This window comes from Mustela lutreola, chromosome 7 (genome assembly GCF_030435805.1).
Source record: "Mustela lutreola isolate mMusLut2 chromosome 7, mMusLut2.pri, whole genome shotgun sequence".
NCBI lineage: Eukaryota > Metazoa > Chordata > Mammalia > Carnivora > Mustelidae > Mustela > Mustela lutreola.
The window spans coordinates 86,113,731-86,123,209 of NC_081296.1; the positions used below are offsets into that span (position 1 = coordinate 86,113,731).

Consider the following 9,479-nt stretch of genomic DNA (forward strand, 5'->3'; position numbering starts at 1 on the left):
TGGAAACCATATGGATCAGTCCATTTTATTCCTTTCTGTGTAATCATGCTACTTTTTCTAGTTGGAGTTTTCTGCAGATTTATAGAGGATTTTCTTATAATAGTGATTCATCTAGCTAGGTATTCACAAAATAAAGAGTAATAAGGAAAATGTTCTTTCTCCTTTCCTCCTCAAATAAAAATCGTCTGACTCAAGAAGAGCAAGTCTTATCTTTGGTTTTTCTCTTTCTATCCTGCATATCCAAATACAGTGAACTTGCCTTGCATTTGAATGTACAGAGGGCTCTGAAAGTTCACCTATGGCACACAAATTATTTTGTTAGGGTGCCATCTGCTGGTGTCAAACTACTAAAGACTTATTTTTCTTAAAGATTAATGGTAAGCTTCTAATAACACTAAAGACTTTGGAATTATCTGATTCAAATAACTCTTTGTCTTTTCTCATTTATAATAACAGCATAGACTATTTTCAAACGGCTGTCTGATGCATAATTCTTTAACACTCCAATATAGTAATATAAAATGTCACTTTTTTATTTTAAAGTTAGGAAAATGAGGCACCAGACCTAGCCTTGACTTATTGGTTCATGACCTGTTTGGATTCAAATTTCATTTTTCAGTTTCCATGGCTCCCTGACTTTTAAAAAAGTTCCGTTCAATTTTCCCCCTTAGAAAAGCAATTTAAGTGCTCGCTTCGGCAGCACATATACTAAAATTGGAACGATACAGAGAAGATTAGCATGGCCCCTGCGCAAGGATGACACGCAAATTCGTGACGCGTTCCATATTTTAAAAAAAGGAAAGCAATTTAATTGCCGTGTTTGTATTACATCGATTTCAACACTTAATGTATCTATTCACTGAATTTGTTCTCTATGTCACGATATAAGGTGTGTGCACAATTTGTTGCCTTTGCATAAAGCAAGCTTATAACCATAGTCCTAATTATTTATGATCAATATCAATGCAGTTCTCAAGTATTTTTCCCAATCTGCCTTCTATAGGAGGTGAGGAAAAGCAACTACACCCCGCCCATCTTCTTTTAAAATCTCTATCTCTTACTCTCTGTGTAAACCTTGAGTAAGTCTTTTCACTTTCCTGTGACTCTTCTTCCTTATCTGTAATTTTCAGATAAAAATAGTAACTACTTGATAGGGTTATCTATCAGGTTACTGTGAGTGTGTTAAAGAAAGTCAGGGGCCCCTGGCTGGTTTAGGTGGTTAAGCATCTGCCTTCAGCTCAAGTCACGATCTCAGGGTCCTGGGATTGATTCCCACACAGCGGGGAGTCTGATTCTCCCTCTCCCTCTCCTCTGTGTGCTCTCTCTCTCTCTCTCTCTGAAATAAAAAATAAAACCTTTAATTAAAAAAAAAAAAAAAAAGAAAGAAATCATAATACCCAGGGGCAGGTGGGTGGCACAGTCTATTGGGCTCCTGACTCTTGGATTCGGCTTAGGTCATGATCTCATGATCTCCAGGTTGTGGGAGTGAGCCCCCCTGTCGACTCTGCTAGTACAGAGTCTGCTTAGGACTCTCTGTCGTTCTCACTCTGCCCCTGTTCTCTGTGCTCATGTGCGTGTACTGGCGCGCTCTCTCTCTTAAACAAATAAATAAATCTTTAAAAAAAAAAAAGTCATGCTTATAAAGTTCTTACTTTACAGTGCCTGTAACATAGTAAACACACAATAACTGTTAGCTGCTTAATTACACTTAACCATAGTTAATTAAGCATGTCAAATATGGGTTAATATCCAACAGTCGTTGCTTTACAGTAATCTCTGGAATCTTTAACTTCCTTCCAACTGAGAGATACAAAGTATGTGTGTCTATATTTTGGAGACTAGGGGAAGAATAATCACTTTGTTACCATTTATTCTCACTCAATGAGCACTTAACTCCCTTAAATCCTATGTAAAAACTTCTACTTACGTTTCCATACTCATTTCTCAATATTCTCATTTTCAGATTCTGTATTCCAGCCATAAAGAACTTCTTTCAATTGCCTGAATGAGTCAGGCTTTCACTCTCCACATCTTTGTGCAAGCTCTTGTCCCGTGTTCCTGGAATGCCCTTCTCTTCCCAACCTGCTTCCGGTACCTGACTAACACCTTCTTACCCCTCAGCTCTGCAGTTACGAAGTTTTAAATCAAAGATCATTCTTTCATGGGCTCCTGGAACACTCAGTACTCTTCTACCCCACCGTTAGGCCAGCACATATCTGCAGGGTGGGGAGAGGTGGGATCTGGCATGTTTGCCATTCTACTCCCAGCTTCTAGAGAGGTGCAGACGTTCAGTTGGGACTAAATATTTCCTTGTCCCCCCCCCCCCCCAGAGGAGCATGTTTATTTTGGGGGAATTGAGAGAGAAGGCATGAGTTATCTCCTGCTTACAAGGTTGAATTGTATCTGAAGTAGTGAACATCTTTATCCAGTTATTTCCATTAGGACACCACCAGTGTCACTCTCATTCTTAAATATCCTTTTTATTCAAATATTTGAATATATGTACAATTAAATATATGTAATAAAAATGGATGTGACTGAAGGTTTTTTGTGTGCATGTAGGAATTTATTTTTAATTTCTACATTGGCAAATCATAAACATTATCTACTGAACAATTAAAGTTCTCATTAAAAATTATATGTATAACAATATATGCAATAAATATGTATCGAGTGCCTACTGTATGCCAGATACTCTTCCTGGCACCAAGCAAAGCAGACAGAAATTCCTAACCTCATAACTGAGCTCTATGTTTTTGCTTAAGTTTTTCTGTATCTGTCATGAGAAAAACAGAAAAGGAAAAGCTAGTCCAGCACCCTGGGGCTCACAGTGAGAGGAGCTGTTCCTCTCCCTGCCTCCAGAGGGAAAGGGAAGGAGTAGTTCCCTAAATTCTAATTAGGTGATTGCATGGGGAAGGCTGGATGATGAAAGCAGCAGCCTTCAGTAGAAGGATGTAGCCAGCATGCAGTGTATCGCTAGCGAGGGGACCCAGGAAGTCAATTCTAAGACTTCACTTCTTCCTCCTTCCTTCTTTTGTGTCCTCCATTAGCTGAAGTCCAGGGAAGCCAGAGGGCTTCCCTCTGTGCACAGAGCTCACCCTCCCAAGCATGGAACAAGTGCTGGGAACAGCGGAGTGACTCTGGAAGGACAAATGGAAAATAGGCAGCACTAACCCTGATCAAGAACATTTAATTACTATTTTCAGTCTCTCAATCTTTTTGAAATGCAGAAGATTCTTTCAAATAATTGGCAGATTTTGTGTAGCGTGGTGGGTGCCACCTGTTGGATACTAGGGCTGATTTTTAATTTATTTTTTATTTTTTTAAACCCCTGCCATTTAAACAAATAATAATGTTCTGTATATTTGGAAGCTCTTTTCTGGCATCAAAAGGAGAGAGTTAAGTGATTTAACGTGAGCAAATAAACATGTTCTAGGTTGTGATTCTGAGGCTCACGTCAGAATTTTTAAAAGGAAAGAACACCAGCAGGGTTTGAAACTCTCTGACTATGGAAGAACTAGGGGTAACGTCAATTTTGTGCAACCATTCTGGGCTTCTCCTGGAGCTGTTGCACATGGCCTTGTGCTGTAGCTCATGACCTGAAAAGCAGGCCCTGGGAAAGCTACACTGAGGTCCCATGGCATCTTTAAGGAGAGCATGATTTCTTTTTAACAGTTCAAGTTTAATCTGAATATACCTAAAAGCCAAAGGCACAAAATGCAAGACTGCTATATTAACCTTTGCATCCTACCATCCATTTATCTGTCATATGTTATATCCTCTATCTTGAAAACCTTACTAGAATTTCCCTTGGTACTACACATAGGATTTACGCTCTCAGAAGAAGTACTGTTTTCAATCATTTATAAGTCAGGTGCGTATATTTGTTATATGCTCAACTTTTTTTCAGAACACCTGACTCAATTACTTCTTTCTGAAACCACACTTGCACTCCTCTCTCCCCTGTAAATATTAATTCATTAATCTAACAGCTTAGAACTTAACACCAACAATGTTTTCCATGTTGTGAGGTTACCAGCTTGTTTGATTTCCTTCTAGGCGTTATAAACGAAGGAATACTTGGGAACACTAAGAATGCCTTACAAATGGGTACTGTAAAATTTTCACAACATTGTCATGTGCCTTTTTGAAATTGGATGCTCGTGATATTCTGTGCAGCAAGACTTTGACTCCTATAAAAAATAAGAAAGCAGGGGCACCTGGGTGGCTCAGATGGTTGAGCGTCTGTCTTCAGCTCAGGTCATGATCTCCAGGTCCCAGGACAGGCTCCCAGCTTGGTGGGGAGTCTGCTTCTCCTTCTTCCTCTGCCTCTGCCTCTCCCCAGTTGGTACGCTTTCTTTCTCTCAAATAGATAAATAAATCAGAAAGAAAGAAAGAGAGAGAGAAAGAAAGAAGGAAAAAAAGAAAGCCGGCCAGCCAAGAACATAAATGAGACCCTAAAACAAATCAATATATGAATTTGGGTTCTGTGGTGCACTCTCTGACAAATAAACAGTGCTCCTATGAGCCTCAGAAGCCCTGCCTTCTATTCCTAGGGAGTCCATAATAAGTGAGTCTCTCCAAACCTCAGCTTCATCTTCTGCATCGTGAAGGGCTGGGCCAGATGCTTTGGCTCTCTTCCAGAAGCTAGCTTCTATGGAATTATCTCTGCGCGTTTTGACATATTGTTCTTTTGATTTTTTAATCTTCTGGATTAAAATCTACTTGAGGGTTGAATCCTCACTATCTAGCACAGTGCCTGCAAAATGAGTATAGGAAGTCAATAATCATGTGCAGATCTGAGTATTTTGCTGAGCTGTTCAAGCATCACCAGGTCTCTAGAACTATTTCAAAACATTTTGTAACTTCTACAATGTTACCTTTCAGCTGCTAGCGATGTACAAAGATGTAGGTCAATGTAGTTAGTGTTTTGGATGTTTTAGAAAACTTGACCAGGGTTAGAACTCTCCACTCGATTAGATTTCTGGAAAGAGGATTCAAGTATATTTATTTCAATTGAGCAAAAGACCATGTTTGCATCTCATATTTTAGCTAGAATCAGACATTTGGTTCATCTTAAACTAACATCCTTTAAAAAAAAAAAAAAAAAAAAGGTAACCCTGTGCAACTGCTATGGACTGAATGCTTGTGTTCCCCAACTTCATCGGTTGAAGCCCTAACACCCAGTGGGATGGTACTTGGAGGTGGGGCCTTTGGGAAGGAATTAGTTTGGATGAGGTCATGGCACCGGAGGTCCCATGGTGGGACTAGTGCTTTCATAAGGGCATGAAGGGACAGAGGTCTCTCTTCACAGTGTGAGGACACAACAAGAAGACGACTGTCTACAAACAAGGAAGTGGATTCTCAGCAGGAACCAAACTTACTGGCATCTTTTTCTTGAGATTCCCAGCCTCTGAGACAAGTAGAAATAAATTTGCATTGTTGAAGCCACTTTAACTGTGGTATTTTTGTTACAGCAGCCCAAGCTAATGAAGACAGCAAGTGAATCTGGTTTGTATACACACATAAAAAACGCAATCTGTGGTTGAGAATTCGGTTGGTAATGGATTCTTTTATATGTATAATGAAGGAGTAAGGAATCTAACAATATAAGGGCACCTGGGTGGCTCAGTGGGTTAAGCCTCTGCCTTCCGCTCAGGTCATGTTCTCAGGATCCTGAGATGGAGTACCACATCTGGCTCTCTGCTCAGCAGGGAGCCTTCTTCCTCCTCCTCTCTCTCTCTCTCTCTCTCTCTGCCTGCCTCTCTGCCTACCTGTGATCTCTCTCTGTCAAATAAATAAATAAAATATTTTCTTTTTTTTTAAAGATTTTATTTATTTATTTGACAGAGAGAGAGATCACAAGTAGGCAGAGAGGCAGGCAGAGAGAGAGGAGGAAGCAGGCTCCCTGCTGAGCAGAGAGCCCGATGCAGGGCTTGATCCCAGGACCCTGAGATCATGACCCAAACTGAAGGCAGAGGCTTTAACCCACTGAGCCACCCAGGCACCCCTAAAATATTTTCTAAGAAAAAGAAGAATTAGAAGAAGAAGAAGAAGAAGAAATCTAACAATATAATCATAAGGAAAGACCACATGGAGCACTGACACCAACAGCAGAAATGACCAACTCCAGCCAATTCACAGCCTAGATGGATGTATTCAATGGCAGAGATATTTCTAGCCCAAAGAAGAACTTCCAGAGTTTGCCAGGCTGTGACTCCATTGCTGGACTTGAACTTTTCCATTTATTTTCCACTGAAAATATTTTCAGTGAAGATATTTTCACTGAAGATATTTTCCACTGAAATATCTTCTTATGGATCTTCTCAGAGAACATGGGTTCTCTATAAATGCTGCTTTAAAAAAAATATAGAAAAGTAAAAATACACTCTTTAGTATTATCTTGGTTGTATCAGGTCACACCAGGTGGAATTCAATTCCTATTTTATCTTTATACTGTCTACAAAGAATATACTACTTTTGTTATAAATGGTAGGTTTTCTTCAAACACTGATGAAGTGAATGTGTCTATCAAGGCATATGTGTTTGAGAAATCCAGTTAAACCAGTTCAACAAAAATTCTTCTTTTTTGTAATAGAATGTGCTCATCAAAATGATATACACTAAGTTATATTAAGTACAACCAAACTATCGGTGACTTGGTATTGGGACAGGAACCCCTTCATGAATTACAATAGCTACTTGCTCATTTCTCTTGGCTTTTCTTATCTGTTATCTCTCTCCTACTCTTTTTTTCTCTCTTTTTATCTTCTTTTCCATTTCTTCCCCGTCTTTCCATGTTATTTCTAGCTGCTTAATTTACATGGTAGGTTTCCTTTTAATACATACTGCGAGTTTATTGTTTCCCGGACTTTACAAGTGTCTTATCACTGGTATTCCAAACCTCCTAAAACATATCCCCAGTTATACTACTATAATAGCAGGACACAATTTCTGTGAGGTCCCAGAAAACTTCATCTTTGACTAAAAACATTTTAGCCTAATTTCAGACCCCAGTTGACATCAAACCTCTGTGGTGAAAGGTCATGTCTCCAGCCCAGACTTTGGGATTATCCTGTCTACACAAGCAGAACTTCTACATTCCTAAGTGCATGTTTCATTCTAGTGAGGCAAGAACTTCGTATATGGAACTAGAAATTCATGATTTTTAAGGGCACGCTCTTTCCCTGCTCTCATAGACCCTAAACACTGAAATATTTTCATTAACAAAAAAATCAAAACCACACCAGGTCAAGTAGGCACTGTTCTTCCAGGTCCTATCATGAGGTTAACTACTACGAAGGGACTGTGGTGTGCCCATTACTTCATTCTCAATCTATCTTTTCCTGCTTTTTTCTGAAAATGCTACATCTCCCATCTCTCTTTCTCTTTGGCCATGCCATGAAAGGATTGGTCCTGAACTCTAGCTCCACAATTTTCTGGTCTTCAGTTGCTTGATGCCTACAGTTTGGAATAACTATGAGATTATTTAAGTAAATAAATAAATAAGGAAAAAAGAAAACAGAAAGAAAGAAACTTGGGTGAAGAGGAATTCTGGAAGGAAAAGAACTGAATTCCAGGCCTGATTATGCAGCTTGCTATCTGTACATGACTTCTTTGATCTTCAACTCCTCCTTTATAAAATGAAGCAAAAACTATATTGCAGTTTCTTTGTGAATATGTGAGATAGAGCACAGACCGTCTCCAGCAGAGTATGTAGCATGTAGCATGTAATAGACAGATAACCAATAGCATCTACTGCTATTACTATTCTAAGGTAAATTCAGTAAAGAATATTTAAGTAAATTCTAATGAGTATATCATAAGACTACCAACAGCGTATTTCATAAGCTCTAAGAAAGGCACTCAGGACTTAATTACTTTTCATAAAAGATAAACTTCCAACAACCATTTAACAATTGTCTTTACCACCCTGGTTGCAGGAATATATGGTCTTGTCTTGTTTGTCTATGCATCTCTATATTCATGCTTAATCTACAACCAAACATCTGCCTTAGCATTAAAAATTAGAAAAGATGATTTAACAAAATTAGTATTACTTCCCCTAAGTATGTTTGAATATTAATTCAAAGGAGTTTTGATTTAGGATTTCCAAATAGCCACATATTTCTGTAACACTGTAAACGGTGATGCTATTTTCTGTAATTTTCTAAAATAAAGTGTTTGTTTTGTATTATTTATAATAGCTACCTGATTTCAAGTGAGATCAGAGAAAAAAATAAATTTGTGTGCACTGTAATTTGTTTTGAACAGAAACACAGGACTTATTGAATGCTGCAATTTGACTTACTACATATACAAACATCCTTAGGGAACAATAAAAAATCATATGCACTACTTTATCAAGTAAAATTGAGGTAGCAACATGAGTAGCCAGGGAAATACATTCCAAGTTCAATGGCTCCCTCTGTTACCACCTAAGTATTGGCAAGTTCTACAAGCAGAAGTTTTAACCCTCTGAATCAGGACACATTGTTTCATGGTTTTGGGTAAAATTGTATCACAAGAGGGCACCTGGGTGGCTCAGTCCCTTAAGCAGCTGCCTTTGGCTCAGGTTGTGATCTTGGGGTCCACTCCCTGCTCACTGGGGAGTCTGCTTCTCCTTCTGCACCCACCCCCAGTCACACTCTCCCTCAAATAAATAAGTAAAATCTTTTTTAAAAAAGCTGTATCACAAGTCATCTGTGGCCAATAATTATAGAAATCGACATGCTTTTCAGAGAAATTAGAGCAGATTTAAGTTTATCCCCACAATGTCACTCTTGCTCCCAATTTGCCTGCTTATCGTGATGGGAAGAGCAATGGGTGAAGTCTCCTTAGGAGGGAAACCGTGGTTACTGAAAACCTGCATACTCATTTAAAATTACATGAAACTGCATATGTAGAGAAGTTTGAAAAGATAATCAAAATTTTGAAAAGATAATGGGATTGTGCTTAATATGTATTTCTTTATGTGCATCTGTACTTCTCATTTTCCTACAATAAAAGTACATTGCTTGTAGTAACAATCATTGGTTTCTACATGTCCTTGTGCCCATCTACATTTCCAAGCTCCTAGGCCTCTCCATAAGATCATGTGACTATCTCTCCATTATCAAATATTAGGGGAACTGATGTGTTACTTCATGTCCTAGAAAATGAAAATTGGGTATACTTTCTATTGTGAGCTCTCTCCCATCAGTGCTGCTAGAAACCCAGGATCTCTGCGTCTTGGCTTGGAAAAGAGCTGTGCCAGCTTTACCTCACACTGTAATACAAGCAAGAAATAAGACTTCATAATGTTAAGCCACTGAGATTTGGGGGTTTATTTGTTATTACAGCTTACCTCATACCTTGCTAACCTAATACCTTTGTGTATTTCTAATATTTTCCTATTTAGTGTTCCTGAGTTCACTTGAGGGAAGTCTAATTATTTGAGGAATATGAGGAAGCCGAGAACTAGAGACATTTACTAACTT

The 9,479-nt window shown here is 38.7% G+C and overlaps 1 non-coding gene across 1 annotated transcript; it reads left to right on the forward strand.

The window, feature by feature from the left end:
- The first annotated feature begins 684 nt into the window (after window positions 1-684).
- Window positions 685-791, forward strand: LOC131837380 (U6 spliceosomal RNA). Its single transcript, XR_009355993.1, has one exon. It is a non-coding gene; the product is annotated as a U6 spliceosomal RNA (small nuclear RNA).
- Window positions 792-9,479: the final 8,688 nt, after the last annotated feature.